At 35.2% G+C, this 16,830-nt stretch overlaps 1 long non-coding RNA gene across 1 annotated transcript; it reads right to left on the reverse strand.

Moving 5' to 3' along the window:
- Positions 1 to 11,702: 11,702 nt before the first annotated feature.
- On the reverse strand, positions 11,703 to 14,763 carry LOC140006266 (uncharacterized). The gene is made up of 3 exons (XR_011813905.1): positions 14,545 to 14,763; positions 12,685 to 12,761; positions 11,703 to 11,896 (listed from the first exon to the last, which is right to left on the reverse strand). It is a non-coding gene; the product is annotated as an uncharacterized lncRNA (long non-coding RNA).
- Positions 14,764 to 16,830: the final 2,067 nt, after the last annotated feature.

Here is a 16,830-nt window from a genome sequence, read left to right on the forward strand (position 1 = left end):
CAAGTATCACTATAAATAATTTTGAAACTCATTCCTTGAGGAACCAATTTTCCAAACACCTTCTAAGTACATGAAACAAATTGACTTATGCTAAACTTGATTGATGGCACAATTTGTGTAGATAAATTTTTTTGTGAAAATTCATGAAATATGTAATACAATCCCCAAATTCATGAAATTGTAAGTGAAGAAAAAGAAAAGTTAATGAATGATTGGTATTTAATATTATATTACTGCATATGATATGTTCTAGGTGTGTAGAAGTAATCAAAATTAGTTTTTGTAAAGGATATATATGATGTGGTGATTAGTTATTTGGTAATTAATTTCAATTGGCTAATTACTAACATAATTTAAGTTCATAGTTTCATTAGATTTCAAATTTAAAATTTGTATAGTTGTCATTCATCCAAAACTGATAATAAATATAATGTCAATGTATAGAATATTAATCCTTAAGTGAATCCATTAACTTTCTTTTATTTTTTTGTCCCTCTCTTTCTTTCTCCTTATTCCGAAAATTCAAGCAAACTTTTCAATTGTGCCTAACTAAGCCTCATGTTAATACCTAAATCTTTTTTTAAATCTAGTAATATTTCATTAGTTGACACTTGTCGCAATCATCATTTGTATCATGGTACAAATTTTCTTTGGTTCTTTTCTTTTTCTTTTTCTTTTTATTTAAATAAAAAATTTATTTACTAATGCAATATGTTTTATTTTTTATTACAATGAAACATTATTACTCATTTTTAAACAATATGGGGGACTTCAACTCTTGCATGCGCATATTCAAAAATTTAATTTTCATCCAATTTCTAATTACATTTTTGTTCATAATACTAATATTTACCGCATTCGTTAATTGCCAGATAATGTAATCACATCTAAATTTCTAATTCTTCGATTTATCTTTACATTCCACTTAATTAACTCATCTTTCTACAATACTTATGAGTCATTATTTTTTTTGTTTTCAAGTACAAAATTGTAGCACTATATTTAAAAAGTTTACCATTTTCTTTATTCTTGGTCCGCCTTTTCTTTCTTGTTTCTTTGATGCCATTCATTTTTTATTTTCATTTTTGGTGGGTCCCCTATATCTGGAGAGTTTCCAAAATATCTCCAATTATTGGGCCATTTTATGATGACCAAATTTGTAAAAGGGCTTCCCCTGTAATATCAAAAGTTTTTTTTTACCCAACACATGAATTACATTCGTATTTGGTCCCACCAGCAACTGCCTTTTCCTGTTCATAGCATAGCTTTAGGCTGTCTCCCTCTACTCGGCCCTACCAAGCACTATTGGCCTTCTCATATTGGTTCTAGCCACAATGAGCAAAACTGTTCACTTTCCACCATAGCCAAAACCATGTATCTACCATTTTTGTGGTAAAGTTCTGACCATCCAATGGCAGGTGGACAGACAAGAGAGAATGGAAATCGAAGTTGCGTGAAGTGGTTTCGAGCACGAAGTCCAAAATGGTGAGAGATGAAGGGACCCGCAAAAGTGGTTAAATAGAACACCAGGAAAAGAGAAGCGACAGGTTGGTTTGATGTAGGAAAGGACATAGAATTGAGGGTGTGTAAGAAGATGTCAGTTCGAGGTATGGACGGGGAAATAAATCTGTTTTGAGAAAACCTGGTACGGAAAGGATGCAAAGATCTTAAGTGGCAGTTGGAGGAAATGATGGTGGCAGTCCAAGATTTAAAAGGCTTAAGAGGCAGCTAAAGCAATTGAAGGGGGCAGAGTGAAATAGGAATGAATTCCTAGCAACCAAATTAAAGGCATTTTCTTAAGTATACTTACATATGTATGTAACCAAAAAAATTTAATGGGTCATGTAATACGATAGCCTATAAAATGGAAGGGCAAATGTGTACAAAGGGTGATGTAGAGGAAAGAAGTAGGATCAATGACGAAGGCAGGGACGATAGGAAAAGAATAAATGTGAGGACCCGAAAATTTTCTTATTTATCGAATATTACAAGTTTACTTAAATATTTATTTACTCATTTTCTCCGAATTATTTATTTCGACCTTTTACAGATCCATTTATATGGAACAACGCATCTTTTATATTTTAAAGCGTTTTGTTGGAAAATTCAATTTTTGAAAATTTGTTTAATTCGGAATAACGAGTACACATTTTTCGAGGCTATACTTGAATCGGAAGTGTATTAATATTGGAGAATTAAGAATGATCAATAGTAGATAAAGAAAAGTTAATTGAGGAATTAAAGGTGAATGAGTTCTAAGTAAGTGTATACCGCTTGCGCGTCAATAATTTTCCGAAAGACGCGCTGATACAAATTTATTGGAGATTTGAGGAAGTAATACAAGACTCATGTGAAGACTCACAAAATTCATCTATTTTAAACTCCTAATTCAAGCTCATTTAATTATTTATTTGGCCAATTGCCCTGAATATTATTTTCTAACCTTTTTACACTTAATTATATGGATTTATAGCTTAGTTATATTTTTAAAGTGACTTGTTTCAAAATTTAAATTTTGGAAGCTCGTTAATTGAAATTAGTGAATACGCGTATCGAGTCAATAATCGATTCGAGAATACAATAAACTTGGAAAATTGGAGACTTGTACATTAGTCCTAAAATAGGTATTTTTATGTATAAGTGTTCAAAGGTTAGTTAGTTATATTACCGTTATAAGAACTTCTTAGAAATTTCACTATATCGCGCTTAAATTGGACATACGCGTTTTACGCGCGCGATTAATTGAGGAGCCTTAAACCATTATTTTGGGACTATTAAGAGTGAATAATAATAATATGAATGTAAGTGCATTAGAGATTTAGTACACTAGTGCAATAAATTCAAAAGGAATCGAGCACAAAACGCACGTGTACGTGCATTATTTTAAGGGACAACTTTGAGCAAATTTGAGCCACAAGTTTTAAGCCTACCTTAGAAGCTAATAACATCAGAATTTCCTTCCTCACATACACTCAAACAGCCGAGCAACAAAGGAAGAACAAGACCAGAAAATTCCTCCACTCTTTCTCCTCAATTCCTTGCTCAAATTACCTCCAAATTTTACACACAACACTCAAATCACTTAGTGATCAAGATAAGCTAGGAAAGGAGCTGCCTCTCACGGTTTTTCTCCAGCTCAAAGTGATCGAAATTTCTGTCTTGGCTCTCTAAGAAAGTAAGTAATGATCAACCACTTAATTCTTGATTTATGGAAGATAGATTACACTCATGAGCTCTTGGATTCTCATGGGCAGCTTCAAATTGTTAGAAAATTGGTGAGTAGGCTCTATGAAATCCCACAATGACTTTGATGATCTGATTTGATAAGATTGGATGTTAATTGTGTTGATTAAGTGTTAATTTAGCAGAGTTAAGTGATAAAAGTGAAAAGGAAGTCAAATGAGGGGTTGCATGTGAAGGTGCCGATTCTGCCCTGCCATTTTCGTGCATTTTAGTGTACTTTCTTGAAGTCCAATTGACTTGTTTCTGATGTAAATGTGTAATATAGGTTGTGTATAAAGTTTCCTCAAGATTTTACGTGATTTGGGTGAGTGCATGTTGAGATTTAGAAAATTTGCCAAAACTGGAAAATGATTCCCGTCACTACCAGACGGTCATCTTATTTCGGCTATAAGTCATCGCTCCGATGTCGGAATCAAGTACCGTTTGTGGCACTGGAAACTAGACATTCCCAGCTTTCATTTGGTGTAAAATTCAAGTTCTGGTTCCTCTCGAGTGAGCCAAACCATTCGTTTAAAAATTGTTGTCCTGTTTCGTTTGTCACTGGGAGGCAGATTATGAACTGCGATTTGATGCTCACGTATGAGCTGGTTATGGACAGATTTTAAAAATAATTTCTTCTGAGAAAATATATCCTTATGAGTCTATTTTGTAACGCCACAAACCACGCTCAATTCTGAGTTGAATTGAGTGATTTGTGATCGAAATTCAAAACTGACTTTGTGAACGAAAACAGTGTTTTGGACAGATTTGAAACTAACTGTGGTTTGGGACTTGTTATCCGAAGCTTCTTAGTGTAAATCATCTATCGAATGTACCTTGAACACATTTTGGACATTACCTACTGGAATGAACCATGTTTGAGATGTTCCTTGACCAAATGTTTGGAAATGGCAAAACGAAAGTTCAAAGGCAGCTTAGCCTTAGAATTTCTTGTGATTTTAACAGTTTTGTTAACCCACTTTCTGTGCTTATTTTTCCATGAAATTTGGTAAAGGAACAACCCTTATATGGTGGTATTATACTGCTAATTTTGGTGTTATTCCGAGGCCGTTTCATAGTTCAACTAAATTTCCAAAGTTCATGACTTGATGTTGGAAAACCCTCGTTTAGCCAGGAAATTTGGGTAACTTTGAGCTACCATATCTTGGTGCTCGAAAAATCAATTCTCATTCTGCTTGTTTTTTTTTAAACCTTGTTTGTAAATCTAATTGAGTTCCAAATTTCAAAGGCTGGTTCCCAATGGGTGAATTTTGCCGAATTTTCAAAGTTGGCCAAAAACCAACCCCGAAAACTGTCTTCATGTTCAAAACAGCAACTTTGAGCCAAATTTTAAATACTTTCCGTCTGGAATCATGAAAAAGTGTATCCTATGAATTTTTAGTACTTTGGAAGAAGTTTCCAACAGTACCAAGTTTTCCAATTTTCGACTTGTAAAGCGTGAGATACGATTTTTCAAAATATCGTATCAAAACTGAAATTTTTCGAATTTCAAGGAAATGGGGTTTTTCAAATACTCCTTATTCCTTCGATATTGCTTGAACGTTTTATACCTAATTTCCAAGATGAAAACTAAATTTCTCTTGTACTTTGAAACCCTACTTGAGAGTCTCGATTTAGGATAATTTAGGCTCGTTTCACGAGACTTTCTAAGATTGTACTATGGTACGATCTTCTTTAATAGTAGGGGTTTGTGAATGATAGTCTATTATTATTTGCTCGGGCGCACATGAGGACCTTCAAGAGGATCCCACAGTGAACGCCTAAAGCTCCGAGGGACATTTCTTCCTCATTACTTATATTGGTGAGTGTCAAGTGTATGAATACTTGATACCTGTTTAATTGTTGTAATTGTTTGGAGACTTTAAAAATGAAGGGGAGTGTGTACTTTACCGCACTCGTTCTTATTTTAAATGAATGACTGAAATGTATTGAATGAATGAATGAAATGCAATGGTATGCTATGGCTGCATACGTCGCTAGAGTGAATCTCCTCGACTTATAAATGTTAACTGGGGGACGTCCAAACTCATAGGCAAACCTTGGACTCAAGCCAGCATGGGTTTGGTCGGGAACCTTGGCGAGTCATGAGAATTACCTGATAAGCTTGATCTATTGGAGAGATCTTGCTTGGCATACTCGTTGAAGTATCGCCTTATAAATGACGTTCGGGCCCGGTAGGGGTATGTGCGGTGGACGGATGGAAGTAAGTGGTGATCTACGGAATGGAAATACCGACCCAGTTGACGGAGTGTCCTCGCGGGAAGGTATACGAATGATAGTGGCAAAGCAAGTGGAACTTAACTCCTGAGAGCTACTATATCCTTGAATTGTTTCTGTTTACTTTTCCCGCTCGAATTGTTATTTATTGCAATATTATTGCTCTATTTGTTAAATTGGGATTGTTACTTGAACAATGTGCTTGCATGTGTGTTCTTGGCCTCACGAGCGTTTTGCTCACCCTGTAGATTTGTTTTCCTTAACAGGATGGGACGTGGACTGAACTTGAAAAAACCCCTTTTGGTGTACTTCTGGCTTAGGGTTTCTAATGTAATTTGGACTAGACCTCTTATTGATTGTACTTTTGGGAATCTAATGTATGATTTGGGTATTTGATGTACTTGGATGTTGTATATTTTGGAAACTTGATGAAAGGGTTGGATAATCGTTATATATGTTGTTAAGTTTGGAAGTTTTTCGCACTTTTTTACTTATCTAGTGTTGTTGAATAGTATTGCATTAAGCTTGAACGAAAATTACTTGAGTCCTGGCGAGAGTTGGGCAGGCGTTCCGCGGATACCCTTTGGTTCGCCTTAGGGAGAAGTGGGGGCGTCACAATAAAGGCACGCAAGAGTGGCATGGAGAACATAGGAGTCAGGCGAGCAAACAAGGTACGAAAGTGAAGTTGTCATGCAAAGTGTAGAAAATGGAAAAATTGAATGTTGATGACATAGATGTAGGTGTTGGTCGCAATTAGTGGAAAAAGAAATGGGAAAAGTGAAAAATGGAAATGGAATTACGGGATCAGTAGAAATGTATTGAAATGAATGGATTGTTGAGAAAATGAAAAGAAAGACAATTAGTCAATTAGAGTGCAGTTTTTTTTTTTTTTTTGTCGAACTAAAATGATATTTCTAAATAGATGTATGGTACGAGATTTGATTTTTGTACTACTATGTTGTACAGAGTACCAATGTGGCATACGAAAGGTAGCAGTTGAGTGATGTTAGACGACCAAATTATTGATGTTAATTGCAGCTTGTAATATAGTTGATGTGATCGTGGTGGAGAAGCTTTCTTAAATTTTTAGTGGGCTTGAAATTGGAATTAGAACATTGCACATGATTATAAACGTAATTGAATTAGCCGAAATGGAAAGATATGCTTAAGTAGAATAAAAAATTTATGGTTGAGGGGTCGACATAATGATTTAATTGGAACTAGAACGATGCATATGACTGTAAATTTAATTGTATTAGCCGAAATGGAAAGATATGTTTAAGTAGAATGAAAAATTTATTGTTGGAGGGTCGATGTACTGATTTGAAATAGGAAATATAATGATCCATGGCAAAATTGCATGATAATCTATTCAATATTAGTAGCAAAGAAAAGATTTGTAATTGTAAAAAATAAGTAAATTGTGTACTGTCTAATGGTATGACTTAGCAATCTTAATTAAATGCATGTACCCGTTATGTACCATTCATATGGAAAAAGATATATAGTACATTAATTATTAAAAAATGAAGTGTAGAATGGAAAGTCATGGGTTATTGAATTAAACATCTGAGCCGTTGAAAAAGTAAACGCCACATGGTGGACGCATTACACATGTTATGAGGACCTGATAGAATGCAATGGAAAATGGGTAAGTGAAAATTAGAAAAATTCAGGCAACCTGCCACTAACTAAGATGTATATTGTTCTGGATTTGGTGCAGGAGTAAGATAAACGTCAATAACGGAAAAAGGCAAATGTTCAACCTTAACGTAGATGACCTTCTTGATGAGGAAAGGATGAGCAGCGGAAGTGATGTTAAGACGGATAGGGGAGAAGAAGCTGAGGTTATATCCCAGCCAGAAGAAGCAATACAAAATTGCATCAACGATGATATACTGGGAAACGAAGTAATGCAGTTGACATTTGAGACCGAAGAACAAGCATATGACTTCTACAATATGCATATGAATATCACCGGATTCAGTGTGAGAAAGGTAGATGTGAAGGCATTTACGGATAAGTCAATGCAGTATAGGAAGTTGGTATGCTCTCGCCAAGGAAGAAGGATAATAAGTACAACCAACGCATCGGCAGAAAGAGGCGAGAAAGACCTGAAACAAGGGTAGGTTGCCAAGCATGTATTAGAATTAAGTTTGACAAGAAGAAGGAAGTGTACATTGTCACAGACTTTTGTGAAGCATCACAACCAAGAATGGTTGCAAAATCGAGTGTCCGATATTTACGATCTTACAAGAAAGTTACGGATGCCGATTATGCACAACCCAGTGCAATGACAATGGCTGACATAAAAACAAGCTAGGAAATGAAATTCTTCGCTATACAATGTGGTAATTATAGGAATGTTGGTTTCGTTCTGAAAGATCTGTACAACCGCATGGAGGTGGATAAGAGAAAAAACATTGAGGATGGAGATGCGGAGTCAAGTTAGCTTAATTTTGTGGTAGAAAGCTAGGTGAATCGAAGTTCTTCTTTGAGTACAAGCTAGATGTAGAAGGAAGGTTGACGAATATATTTTGGGCTGATCCAACATCAATGACCGACTATGAGTGCTTTGGAGCTGTGCTAGTGATGGATTCTATATATAAAACAAATGACTATCACAAACCACTCGTTGTGATAGCGGGAGTGAACAATTACTTTGGCACTGTTGTGTTTGGGTTAGCTTTGGTATCGGAAGAGACCATTGAGGCATATGAATAGGTGTTGATCTCGCTATTGAAGTGCAACAACTTTAAGAAGCCCATTTCCATTGTCACAAATAGTGATAAGTCAATGAGACGTGCCATTGAAAATATCCTCTCAGAACCAAGACATGGGCTATGTTCATGACATCTTGCTAAGAATGCCGAGTCAAATTATAAAAAATGTTATCCCTTTATGGAAATGTTTGGAAAGTTTATGAAGAAGGCTATCTCGGTAGAGAAATTTGAAGAAGTGTGGCGTGCAGTTGTGTCAGCTTGTGGCTTGGATGGAAAAAAATGGGTTGGAATGATGTTTGGTAGGAGGCATATGTGCGCTGAAACTTTGCTAAGGGGTACATTTTTTTAAGCATATAGAGCACTCAGAGATGTGAGAATATGAACGCCTTCTTGAAGAGGTACATTAATAAGAGAATGCGTGTGTATGAGTTTGTAAAGATCCACACATTTGTGCTTTATTATCTGAGGGACAAGGAGGCCCAGGCAGTGCACAACGCTAAGGATATATTTTTGAAGCTGTCTACCGAGTGCAACCCATTGATCGTCACGCATCCATGATTTACACAAGGAAGATCTTCATAATCATTAAGAAGCACTTATCCAATCAGAGTCTTTATGACTACTTTGATAGAGTTGATACCATGAGTGGTTGTGTATTCTCACTATCTAAGTACAAGGACTCAAGAACCTGGTATGTAGAACTAGATAAAAAAATCAACACATGAAATGCTCGTGCCAAAAAATGGAGTGGAAAGAATTGCCATATGCACACATGTTCAGAGTAATAGGCATCGAAAACATGCAAAAAATTCCTGCAACATGTGTAATGTCATAGTGGATACGATGGGCAAAGCGGGAAGAAGGGGATTGTGATGCTAAATTACCAAAAGGACTCTATGACGAAATGCTACAATCGGCTAAGTGTGGTTCACTTATGAGTTCCAGTAAAGGGTTGTGCTTCTTTGCATTTCACATGGGAGATGGATTTCGTTCAGTTAGGGCAGTATTGCACAACCTCACGCATAGGTGGTGAACATCTTATATAGAGAGAGGGTTTGGACACCCAGTTGGAGGAGAATCCAAAAAATCAAACACCAAGGATCGTATTCGTGGAATAAGGGACCAATTTAAAATGGTGGCTAAGGGAGATCACACAAATAAGTATAAGGCACGGACAAAGCATATCAGATGTGGCAATTGCGGGTATTGCTTAAATTAACACGCATGAGGACATGTTAACATGCTCAACAAGTTTTGTGTACTGAAAAAATTAAAATCGACATGTAGAAGTACATGCACATAAATTGTTTTAATTCCTTGCATAACTATACCAATGAGTGTTTTCTAACCTATTGATTGACGCAGACTCAGAGATGGGCAAAATGCTCGGACTTGTCCGACAGACTTACACGTTCAAAATGGAGACGAAAATGGAGTGGAATGCCAACTTGATGACATTCAAAACTATCCTAGGCAACCTGCTCTCCACGAGCAGGCATTTATGAGATACGTCAAAAATCAATCTTTTCAGGGCATACCTTTTATTAGAGAGCAATATGAGCATATGCATAAGCATTACAATCAAATAGCTTGGACTAGGAGCTCACAAACACAGGCACATCAGGGAGATGTCAGCATTTTAGGGCATCCACTACAAGTGTGTTGGAACACTTGTGTACAATGATTTGTTATTTAACCCTAAGCCATCTACATGTAAGATGGGAGTCGGCTCCACTAATTTCATATACACCTCCAACTACAGGACGTAATAAGTCAAAATGTATTCTAGGCTATAGTATCAACAAGCACAATGTATCGTCAAACAGGGTGAACATGAATTTGATGTAGGTTTGAAGTCCTTATTATGTGTGTGTGTATATATATATATCAAATGTATGCATGTATACATATATATGAAAGTAAATTATGATATATGTGTGTGTGTGTCGTTATGGCCAAAACATGTGGGTGGGTATGGAATATGATCATCTACCATCCCAGCAACAGTCTAACATGGTCTGGGGCCTGTATTAACAAAGCGCTTTTATTATAATCATCCAACATGCCATGATGAGGGATTTCCAGCAAGCATGAAGTTGTGCATGCATGTCCATTGAACAGTTACAGCCGTATATTTCACCTATTCCAGTGTTGTCATTAATTGTGAACTGATACACTGTAATAATTTGGGGAAGACATTGCTATTGATTAATTGTATCCAGTTGTTATTGTAATAGGCCAAACCTGCAGATTTGTGGATAAGTTCTTAAGGAATCTCATGAGTAGGCCATGTAAGTGTCACTGTCCAAATCAGTTGTGGCCCAATCCACCACACATGCTTTACGTGTGTGTGGTGGTATGCGCCCGCATTAACGTGCCAGAATATTTGACATAGCATCCATGCATACATATGTAAGTAGTTATAGTAATTAGTAATAGTTATAGTAACAAGTAGTAATAAATAATAATAATAATAATAGCCATGTTAGTAATTAGTCTTTAGTAATTTGAATTAGCAATATCGAATTGTCAATAGTAATTAGTAGTAATAATAGTACATAGAAGTAGTAATAACAGTACATAGTAATTAGTAATAGTGAATAGTAATTAGACGTATCAGTGAATAGTAATTATACGTATTAGTTAGTAATGGTAATTTAAGTGACTAATATACAATATTTAGCAGGATTTAAAAGGACTAGCACTCAAAAATTCATAGTAACCCCCATTGAATAATAATGAGTCATATTAGTCGTTTATAGTAATTTGAATTAGCAATAACGAATTGTCAATAGTAATAATAGTGCGTAGTAATTAGTAGTAATAATAGTACGTGGTAATTAGTAATAGTAATTGGTAATAGTGAATAGTATAGTAATATTGGTAACTAATAAGCAATAGTTAATTGGATTTAGGAGGGTTAGTATTCAGAAATTCTTAGTAATAATGAATTGTAATTTGTCGTATTAGTAAGTAATAGTAATATTGACTACTAATAAGCAATCATCACTAGGATGTAAGAGAGCTACCATGCAGAAATTTATTGTAATAGTAAGTAGTAATTAGATGTATTAGCTAGTAATCGTAATTTGAGTTACTAATATGCAATATTTAGTAGGATTTAAGAGGCTAGTATTCAGAAATTCATAGTAACCCTTATTGCATAGTAATTATTCGTATTGGTTGGTTATAGTAATTTGAGTTGGCAATAATGAATTGTCAATAGTAATTAGTAGTAATAATAATCCATAGTAATTAATAATATTAATAGTACATAGTAATTAGACGTAGTAATTAGTAATAGTGAATAGTACTAGTACCTATTAGTGAATATTAATTACATGTATTAGTTAGTAAGAGTAATTTGAGTTACTAATACGTAATATTTAGTAGGATTTAAGAGGGTTAGTCCCCCACCGCCCCCTAGGGCGAACCAGAGAATTTAGCGGGACGTTTGCCCAACTCTCGTCAGAACTCATTTACTCACTCGAACCAAATCATGATTTTCAAGCCAAAAAATTTCTTAAAACCAAGAAAGTACTTGAATAACAACAACCACAATCCTTAGGCAATAGTGTTAACTATTACAATTATAATATTTCAAATACAAATAAAATCTACACTTTCAAATATCCAAAAGTTGCCCAGGGAATCACACTAACTCTAGAAAAAAGTTGGCTAGTCTAGCGCCTCCAATTCTTCATTTCAAATTCCTGTTAAGGAATAACAATTTAAAGGGATGAGCAGATGCTTAGTGAGGCCAAGAAACAAGCAAGCAAGTAGAGCAAGTACCATAATTCAACTCAAATAGCACATGTACAGAATAACAACAATGGTTTCACGTAAAGCCACAAAAGGACTAAAACATGTTCATTAAGAGGATACAGGAGCTCTTAGGAGCTAATCCACAAGCTTGCCATATCACGATCTTGGATATCATTTTCTTTTGTTGACACTCCGCCAACCATACAAGTAACAAATCTATAGAATTCACTTGACACGAATCCCCATCCACCGTTTCATCCTCTACCGGGCCCGAAAGCCAAATAGAAATAGTGATGGTAATACTCAAGTATACCCAAGCAAGAACAAGTATGGTCGATGAGATAACACTCTAATCGACTTAATCAAGATGGAGGTACTGAGATGGGATAAAAAGCACCTCCCACTCGGATTGATTATGGTACATGCTGCCGCTCAACACTAGGGTCAATGAGATAATTCTCCAATCAATTTAATCAAGATATAGGTACTGAGACGAGATGAGAGGCACCTCCCACTCGGATTGAGTGTGGTACATGCTTCCGCTCAGCACTTACAAGTCAAGCACAAGTACAAACACAAATACAGGTCAATCAAATTCAAACAAGTACAAGATCATTCAAGAAGAAGAGGACGAGTGTGATAAAGTACACCCTCGCCTCATCAAGTTCAATATTCAACACATAACACATGATATCATTCAAATCAAAATATCAAGAAACATACACTTGACACTCACCAATAGTCAAATAAGCAAGACAAGAGAAAACTTTCACAAGTTTTCCTCGGGGTTTCCCTTGAATTCCTCTTGAATACCTGAGACATACATAATCAACGATTACCTATAATCGTTCAACCAAGGCCAAACAATTTCCCCTTAACCCTTCACTCAAGCATGCTCAAATTCTTGTTGAATTAAGAGAGAAACTCTCGTTATTTAACCACTAAGATAACACTCAAGAAAAGCTTCAAAAGTGTTCCATTTGTAAGTCAAAATATGGCAAGAGTTTTCGATTTAAAAGTTAGCCAAACCTCTCAAGAGTTTAACAAAACACACATGGGAGGGAAAACCACTTTCACTTCCTTAACTCCTAATCTTTTGCTCAAGTTTTGATATATATAAATGAGCATTCAAGTTTACTAAAACTTATGAAGTCAAAACTTCACCAAAACCATCATTTATTTCTTAGCAAAGATACCAACAAATCCTCCAAGTTTTGAACATCAAGCAAGTGAAATTTTTCCACAAAACTCTTGGCATGATGCTCCACTTTTCACCCCTTTTTAATTCAAACTTGTTGCTCCTTTTAAAAGCACATTCGAGGGCAATTGATTAGCAAGTTATGTTGAGCAAAATTTCACTTTAAAGCTAGAGAAAACGGGACAAATTTCAATCCAAGATTCGGCCAAAACCTTCCAAAATTTCCAGCAAACAAGGTTTAAGAAAAACTCCTCATTTCACTTTTAAAATGCAAAGTTATCAACTTGAGTGAACCATGAGAGTTCACCACTAAAAACACATTTAAAAGGCCTAATAACTTTCAAGATTTAAACCACTAGTTCTTGATCCAAAACGTCAAGTTTTCTTATTCAAGTCAAGAGAAAACTCATATACATAATAAATCCATAATCCAAGTGTGAAATGGAGTGCAAGTAATCAAGAAAGTTAGGTTTAAAAACCAAAAAATGTTTCCAAGACCCTTCCAAGTTTTTTGTCATTTCATAAGAAAAATTCCAATTTTTGTAATGCTTTTTGAAAAGTCATAACTTGAGTTTCATAAGCCCAAAAATCATAAATCTTATACCATTAGAAAATAGACTCAAACGACTGCAACTCTCTAGAAGACACCTTCATAAAATTCAGACCCATAAATTAGTCAAATCTCAGTCTCAATTCACTGCTTAACTAAGTGCAAAAACAGGACAGTCTTGAATTTTCAGCCCATTTTGAAATTTTACTGGTATTTATTGAAAGTGAACCAAACCATGAATTTTACACGGTTAAAAGAGCCGAGAGTTTAGTTTCAAATGCAATAAACGGAACTCAATTCAGATTTTTTTTCACCAAGATATAACAGATTTTTCAAAACTGCTCAAAGTCTCCTACGGGAAAAAATTTTCAGCAATCCTTGACTCAACCTTCCCATTTAACCTCATGATTTTGGTTCAAATCTAACTCACAATCAAAATTTAATGTCCAACATAGTTTGTGGAGTAAGATTTTCCCAAAATTTCTTGAAAATAAGGGCTAACAGCACTCAAAAGTTTCGGCCATCAAGAAGCTTTCAAAACAGAATTTTTTTCACCAAAATTTGCAGCAAAATCCAATCAAGATTCAAACTTTCTAAGAAATATACACACAAGCCACAATATCAAGTTTTTAAACACCAAAATCTACCATAAACATTCATCATAAAAGCACAAGAATAAACCTCAAGTCATCTACCTAACTTGCCTTGAAAATATAAGGAATTTTCCTCAAATCATCTACCTAAATCAAGGTTTCAAGAAAACCCATCAACAACCCATCAAACATTCAATTTTTCTAACTACAAATCTACTAGAAACTTGAAGGAAAAAGAGGGTTTCAAACCAATACCTTTCCTAGCAATTTCAATCAAGCGACAAGTCCAAATTTCCTCCAAGAGTTGCTCCCAAGCAAGACTTTCTTCCAAACTCAAGCAAGATTCCAAGAATCATCCAAAGTTGGGGAAGATTTGAAGCAAAAATGGAGGAAAAAAAGTTGAGCTTTTCTTCTCTTTTATTTTCCTAGCTCTCGGTCATCTCTCTCTCCTTTGCTCTTGATTTTTGTTGTTTTATTTATTTATTTTTTTCAAGGTAAGAAAGAAAAAATTAAATGACAAAAACACTTGATCAAAAGTCTCCCTTGGTTCCTATGGTGACACTTATCACCTTCTAGAGTTCTTTAACTCCAAGTGTCCCAACACTTGTCCTTCTAGAGCTCTCTAACTCCAAGTGCCCCAATTCTCTCTTATTACACTAAAGTCCTCCTTTTTTTTCCAAAAATTTCTTTTTCACCCCACTACAAAGAAAATTTTCATTTTATCCCACACATTAACTTTCACATGTAAAATTTAATAAAAGTATTAAGAAAAAATCATCATCAAATCAAAAAATAAACAAATAGATGATCAAATAAATAAAATACCATGTATTTAAACTAGGTGAATTGACAAATTTTCTAGGTCCTCACAGTTAGTATTTAGAAATTCATAGTAACTCCTATTGAATAGTAATTAGTCATATTGGTCAATTATAGTAATTTAAATTAGTAATAACGAATTATCAATAGTAATTAGCAGTAATAATAGTGCGAAGTAATTAGTAGTAATAATAGTACATAATAATTAGACATAGTAATTAGTAATAATGAATAGTAATAGTAATATGGGTAACTAATAAGCAATACTTAATGGGATTTAGAACAGTTAGTATTCAGAAATTCAGAGTAATAGTGAATTGTAATTTGTCATATTAGTAAGTAATAGTAATATTGGCTGCTAACAAGCAATCATTGTTAGGATTTAAGAGAACTACCGTGCAGAAATTGTGACGACCCCACCTCCCCCTAGGGTTTAGCGAACCGCCTGTCCAACTCTCACCATGACTCACTCACTGAAAGAAAACAACTTACAGCCATAGAAAGGAACTAGAATAATAATTTCCAAGCTTAAAGTATACATTAATACTTAAATCCAGCTCCAAGACTCATACATGCCCAAATACATTAAAATCTTTACAATCCAAGTTCATCCAACCCTAGTCTAGCACTAGCACGAGAACAATTGCAAAAATTTAAAAACTAGACTAAGTTAGTCTGTACCAGTCTCACGCCTTGCTCGCACCCCCTGTAAGGAAAACAAATGGGGTGCAATGAGCTAAAAACCAAGTGAGGTTCCAAATAATAAGTTGACCATTTTTAGAAGTACAAATATCAACGTAGCAAATTAGCGAGCATAACAAGTCAAGAAAATGAGCAATAACGCCTCAAGTAGCAAATCTCAAAATAAACGAGTGTAAAGTGTTTTGTTTTTCAAAAAAAACAAGAATCCAATAAGCAATAATCATGTCAAAGTATAAGGATACGGATGGCTCTCAGGAGCCAAGTTCCCATTGCTTCACCAGAGCTTGATCAAGTATTAGTTGACACTCCGTCAACTTTCAAGTAAAGTAACCAATCCAGTAGTATTTCGCTTAACTCCAATCCGTTCACCATTCAACCCCCTTACCGGGCCCGAACACCAACTAAACACTAATGATAATACTCAAGTATATCAATTAGTCGAGAAGATAACACTCCACTCGACAACACTAGATACCCATGGTTCGTTATCTAATCGACCAAACCCTTGCCTACTCGACTCGATTAACTAGACAGTGGGGTTTGGGTCCTCAAGAAGTCGATGAGATAACATCTCCAATCGACTAAATCAAAATGAAAGTACGGAGACGGGAATGAGAGGTACCTCCCACTCACATTAAGTGTGGTACATGTTGCCGCTCAGCACTTACAAGTTAAGTACAAGTATATCAAGTCAATTGCAACAATAAACAAGTATAGATCATATTAGGACAAGTGCGATAAAATAGACTTTTGTCCGATCCAACAAATTACATATCATTAAATCACATGGGTCAAGTATTGAAAACAAGTGTCCGGTTCAATCAGGTATTTGGAAGCACTCACCAAAGATGTAGTGCCTTTCAAAATCACGTTTAGATCCAACTCCTTGGTTGGAGTCCAAATCTGCGATAAAATATCATTTAAGAATTTAAAATCCACTAGGATTCGAAACATAGGAGTTTCACTTCAAGAAGATCAAGTAAATGAAACTTGTTTAAGTAGTAGTCACATGACTTCTTA

Source organism: Coffea arabica, chromosome 5e (genome assembly GCF_036785885.1).
Source record: "Coffea arabica cultivar ET-39 chromosome 5e, Coffea Arabica ET-39 HiFi, whole genome shotgun sequence".
Classification (NCBI taxonomy): domain Eukaryota; kingdom Viridiplantae; phylum Streptophyta; class Magnoliopsida; order Gentianales; family Rubiaceae; genus Coffea; species Coffea arabica.